This window comes from Suricata suricatta, chromosome 5 (genome assembly GCF_006229205.1).
Source record: "Suricata suricatta isolate VVHF042 chromosome 5, meerkat_22Aug2017_6uvM2_HiC, whole genome shotgun sequence".
Lineage (NCBI taxonomy): Eukaryota > Metazoa > Chordata > Mammalia > Carnivora > Herpestidae > Suricata > Suricata suricatta.
This window is the reverse complement of record NC_043704.1, coordinates 265,551-272,188: the sequence shown is the minus strand read 5'-3', so window position 1 is coordinate 272,188 and position 6,638 is coordinate 265,551.

Below are 6,638 nucleotides of genomic sequence, written 5' to 3'. Positions count from 1 at the left end.
ACAGCAGTAATATAAGGGATGAGAGGATGGAATTAGGGTTATTTTGTTCTAAGAAACTCACAATACCTGTGAAGCGGTATAATGTAATTTAGAGTGGACTTGGATTAGCTGTAAATGTAAATTGCAAACTCAAGGTCAACTACTTTTTAAAAAAAAGGAAAAAGTATAACTGATATACTAACAAAGAAGAGAAAATAGAATCATATAAAATGCTTAGTTAAAACCACAAAAGGCAGGAAAAGTGAAAGACAAAAATAAAAACAAAGAACAAGGGCAACAAATAGAAAATAGTAGTAAATAAGGTAGATATTAATCCAACTACCCTTGAACAGTTTGGAGATTAGGTTCCGGCCTCCTGCACAGCCAAAATCAGCCAGAATTCAAGTGTACCTTTTGAATCCCCCAAAACGTACCTTCTTATAGTCCATTGTTGACCGGAAGCCTTACCAATGACATAAAGAGTCAATTAACACATATTTTGTATGTTATATATATTATATACTGTATTCTTACAATAAAGTAAGCTAGAGAAAAGAAAATGCTAATTATAAGGAAGAGAGGGACATTTATAGTACTCTATTGTGTTTATTTTTAAAAATTGCATATAGGTGGACCTGCATAGTTCAAACCTGTGTTGTTCAAGGTGTAACTGTATATCAGTGATCACATTGAAAGCCAATGGTCTAAATCCACAATTAAAAGACAGATTGTCACAGTGGGTTTATACAGGTTATACAGTCAGATTATACAGGACACTCACTTTAAAGACATGTATATTAAAAGTAAATGGATAGAGGAAAACATGCTATGCTAACACTAATCAAAAGAAAGCAGGAGTAGCTGTGCTGACTTCAGACAGCAGACTTCTTTAAAGCAAGGAAAGTTATTAGGGATAAAGGGATTACATAATGATAAAGGGGTGGTATTTGGAAGTTGCTAAGAAAGCAGATCTTAAAAGTTCTCACAAAAAAATTGTAACTCTGTGATGATGGCTGACTAGAGTTAATTGTGTTCATTTCACAGTATATACAAATATCATATCAAGTTGTACACCTGAAGCTTTGATATACTGTTACATGTCAATTATATCTCAGTGTCAAAAATCAGTAATCCAAGTTTCCTCCTTAGGACACTACAAAAGGAATAGCAAATTAAATCAAAACTAAATAGAATAAAAGAGATAAGTAGAACAGAAATAAGTGAACCCAAACCCAGAAATCAATGGAAAATCTGGTTCTTTGTAATCAGTAAAATTAATAGGTCTTTAGCCAGAGTAATGAAAAAAGAGAGACACATGGGGTAATTCGGTGGCTTAGTTGGTTAAGCATCCGACTCTTGGATTCAGCTCAGGTCATCATCTCCTGGTTTTGTGCGTTTGAACCCTGCATCGAGCTCTGTGCTGGCAGTGTGGAGCCTGCTTGGGATTCTCTGTCTCCCTCTGTCTCTGCAACTCCCCTGCTCGCACTGTCTCTGTCTCTCTCAAAACAAATATATAAACTTCAAAAAAATTTTCAAAAGGGACACAAATTACTGATGTCAGAAATGAAGGAAAATCATACCCAACCTTTGGACATTAAAAATACAATAAAGGAAGACTGTGAGTAGCTCTGTGCCTCTGGATTTGACAACCTATGTGAGAAGAACCAGCTCCTTGAAAGATACACTTTGCCAAACTCCCACAAGAAGAAATAGACAACCTGAATAAGCCTGTATCTAATACATGGAATCAGGGCGCCTGGGCGGCTCAGTTGGTTAAGTGTTCTCCTTCGGTTCAGGTCATGATCTTGGGTTTGAGCTCCAGGTCGGGCTTGTGCTGACAGTCCTGCTTCACATTCCGTGTCTCCCTCTCTCTCTGCCCCTCCCCTGCTCCCACTCTGTGTGTGTCTCTCGCAGAAATAAATAAACATTAAAGAAAAATATTAAAAAAAGAAATTGAATCAATAATTAATCACCTTTCTGGATTCTACTCCTGAAATCATTATTGCACTATATGCTAACTAACTTGGATGTAAATTTAAAATAATAATAATAAGGTAATTAATCACCTTTCAGGATAGAAAGCACTGGCCCAGCTGTGTTTGTTGGGGAATTCTCCCAAACATTTAGGGAAGAGATAAGACCAGTTCTCCACAGTATGTTCCGTAGAATGGAGGCAGAGGGAACACTTCATTCTGTGAGGCCTGCGTTACCCTAATACCGAAACCAGACAGACATTACAGGATAAATTTACAGGCCAGTATCCTCCATGCATGGAGATGCAAAAGTTCTCAAAATATTAGCAAATTAAATCCAACAATGTATAAAAAGAATTATATACTGTGACCAAGCAGGACTTATCCCAGGTCTGCAAGGCTGGTTCGGCATTTGAAAATCAATTGATGGAACCCATCACAGCAACAGACTGAAGAAGGAAAGTCGCATGGTGGCATTTGGAAGTTGCTAAGAGAGCAGATCTTAAAAGCTCCCCACACGAGAAAGCACTGTAGCTCTGTGGTCACGGCTGAGCAGAGGCACTTGTGTCCATTTTATAGTAATAGTCCGTACGAAGATGCAGAAAACACAGTTGGCAGAACCCAGCACTTACTCGTGATAAAAACTGAGTGAACTAAGGATTAGAGGGAGACTTCCTCAACTTGCTAAAGCAGAATACCAATAAAACCCTCAGCGAGGCCGCCTGGGTGGCTCGTTGCTTTAGCATCCAGCTCTTGATTTCAGCTCAGGTCATGATCTCAAGGCTCATGGTGATTTGGAACCCTGGGTCAGGCTCTGCCCTGACAGTGCAGAGCCTGCTTGGGATTCTCTCTTCCTTCTCTCTGCCCCTCCCCCTGCTCCCATTCTGTCTCTCTCCCTTTCTCTCTCCCTCTCTCCCTCTCTCAAAATAAATAAATACACTTAAAAAACTTAAACACACACAGCTAACAGCATGCTTACTGGGGAGGAACTCGAAGCTTCCCCTCTAAGAACAGATAGAAGGCAAGGATGCCTCCCCTCCCCTTTCCGTTATAGCATTGTAATGGAAGTTCGAGCTAAGGCAATAAGAAAAGGAAATAAAAAGTATACAGACTGGGAAGGAAAAAATAAAACTGTCTTTGCTTACAGATAACGTGGTTGTCTATTGTAGAGCATGGAAGGGTGCCTGGTTGCCTCAGTCAATGGAGCATTCAACTCTTGATTTCAGGGTTGTGAGTTTCAGCCCCATCCTCTGGGTGTAGAGATTACTTAAAAATAAAATCTTAAAAAACATTTTTTAAGGGGGAAATTTAAAAAAAATCCAAAAGAATTAAGCCTCCCACCCCTCACCAAAAACCCCCTGGAAGTAATAGACAATTGTAGCAAGGTTCATGATATAAGGTCAGTATGTGAAAGTCCATGACTTTCTTGTATACCGTCACTGAACAAGTGAAATTTGAAATAAGGCTTGTCTGGGTGGCTCACTCAGTTGGGTAAGCATCCAACTTCGGCTCAGGTCACGATCTGAGGGTTTGTGGGTTCAAGCCCCCACATTGGGCTCTGTACTGACAGCTCGGAGCCTGGAACCTGCTTCAGATTCTGTGTCTCCCTCTCTCTCTGCCCCTCTCTCTCAAAAATAAACATAGGGGCGCCTGGGTGGCTCAGTCGGTTAAGCGTCTAGCTTCGGCTCAGGTCTTGATCTCATGGTTCGTGGTTTTGAGCCCAGCCTCGGGCTCTGTGCTGACAGCTAGCTCAGAGCCTGGAGGCTGCTTCAGATTCTGTGTCTCCCTCTCTCTCTGACTCTCCCCTGCTCGGACTGTCTCTCTCTGGCACTCAAAAATAAATAAAAAGCATAAAAATTTAAAAAATAATAATAAAAAGACAAAAAATGCCACAATACCATTTATATTAGCACCTCCAAATTAAATACTTAAGTATAAAACAAAATATATAAAATCTATATGAGGAAAACTACAAAACATTGATAAAAAATCAAAGAACTAAACAAGTGGAGAGATCGTCTGTGTTCACGGATAGGAAGACAATATTGTCAAGATGTGAGTTCTTCCCAAGTTGATCAATAGATTGAATACAGTAGCAGCTTATGGGGCACCTGGGGGCTCAGTCAGTTTAGCGTCTGACTTCAGCTCAGGTCATGATCTCACAGTTCATGAGTCTGAGCCCTGCATCTGGCTCTCTGCTGTCAGCATGGAGCCTGCTTCAGATTCTCTCCCTTTCTCTCTGCCCCTCCCCCCTCAAATAAAAACATTAAAAAGAATACCATCAAGTTATTTTGTGGCTATTGACAAACTGGTTCTAAAATTTACAAGAAGAGACAAAAGACCCAGAGTAGCCATCACATTGGAGGAGATGAACAAAGTTGGAAGACTGACAATATCTGACTTAAGGACTCACTATAAAGCTACAGTGATCAAGACAGTGTGGTGCTGGCAACAGGTTAGACAAATTCTGTTCTCAACAGAGCAGAATAGAGAAGCCAGAAATACGCTTATATAAATATAGCCAATTAATCTTTGACAGAAGAGCAAGGGCCATACAGTGGAGCCAAAGATGGTCTTTCCAACAAACGGTATTGGAACAACTGGACATCCATATGCCAAGAAACTGAACCTTGCACCCTTCACAAGAGTTAACTGAAAGTGGATTTCATGCCCACATGTAAAGATAACAGGGGAAAGCCTAGATGACCTTGGGTATGATGATGACTTTTTGATTATGACACCAAAGGCACAATACATGAAATAAATAATTGAAAAGATACGCTGTTAAAATTAAAAACTCTGCTCTGCAAAAGACGATGTTGAGAAGACAAGCCATTGCCTTCTCAAAGGCAGTGATATCTCAAAGGGAAAAGATATTTACAAGAAACACATCTGATAAAGGACTGTTGCCCAAAATATACAAAGAATTCTTCAAACTCAACAATAAAAAACAATTTGAAAAATGATCCAAAGATCTTAACAGACCCCTCGACAGAGGGGAAATAAGCATATAAAAAGATGCTCCACATTCATATGTCATCTGGGAAATGCCAATTAAAGCAACAACAAGATACCACTACCTACCTATGAGAATGGTCACAGTCTAGAATACGGACAACACTCATCGCTGGAGTGGAGCAGCAGGAGCACTCCTGGTGGGAAAACAACGATGTCCCGCCGTGGAAGACAGTTTGGTGGTTTCTTACAAAACTAAACACGCCCTTACCATACAACCCAGAGCAATCACATCCTCTGGTGTTTACCCAAAGGAGATGAAAACGTGTTCACACAGAAACCTGTACACAGTTGATCGCAGAAACTTTATTCATAATTGCCAAAATTTGGAAGCAACCAAGATGTCCTCCAATAGGTTAACAGAGAAATAAAGGTTCATCTACTCAGTGGAATATTATTTCAACAACAGTAATGAGCTGTCAAGGCAAGAAAAGACATGGAAGAAACTTAAATGCTTATTACTAAATGAAGTCAGTATGAAAGGTTACTGTATGATCACAACTATATGACATTCCGGAACACTGGAGACAGAAGGGTCAGTGGTTGTCTGGGGCTGAGGGGGGTGAGGAGGGACGAACAGCAGAGCACAGAAAATTTTTAGAGCAGTGAAAATACTATATTATTATACTCTTGTCCAAACCCATAGAATATACACCAGGAGTGTATAACTGAACTGTAGGTGATTATTATGTGTCCATATTGTTCATCAGGTGAAACCAATTGTATCACCCTGGTGGAGGATTTCAGAATGGGGGGGTGCATGTGTCAGGGCAGGGGGTCTATAGGAACTCTGTCTTGCCCTCAATTTTGCTGTGAACCTGAAACTGCTCTAAGAAATATATAAAGCTTTAATTAAGTAAAATAAAAGACAGAAGCAGGAATAAAACACCTTCTGGAAAATAAATCTGCATGCCCAGATGGTTTCACTGACAAACTTTGTCACTTAAAAAAGAAATAACACCAATTTTATATAGTCTCTCTCAAGTATTTTTAACTTTTTATTTTGAGATAATTTTAGTCTCATAAGTTATGGCAATAGTACATGGGATTCATTCAATTTCCTGCAATAACATCTTATATAACCATAGTACATTATCAAACTATTCCATGTATTCTTAATTATAATTATTGTGCTAAAAATGTAAAGAGTTCAAAAGTATGTGAAGTAAAAAACCAAAATATTCCTCACACCCACCCCAAGCTAAATAAATAAATCACTATTAATAATTTGGGCATCCCTCTAGACATTTCCTGGAGGAAAATGTATGCACCTAGACACATGCATAGTTTTATTTATTGTTGTTACCAGAATTAGATCATTCTTTATGTATATAGTTTTTCAACTTGCTACTTTTACTTAACTTTTACTTAATAGGATATCATAAAGTGTTAAGTGATATCCATCTCTTACCTTCCGAATAGCAGGGCATTTTTTTCAGGACCAACAGTATTCTGTAGTAATGATTTATGGCAGCATATTTACTTCTTTTTTTTTTATGAAAAATTAGGTTGTCTCCCATTATTTGCTGTTCTATATAATGGGCATTGCCTATCCCTGTTGCTGTGACCTTAAGGAGGATTGAATGATTTTGAGAATAGGCTTTTAGGAACTGTGGTTAGAGGGGCGCCTGGGTGGCTCAGTTGATTAAGCATGCAACTCTTGATTTCAGC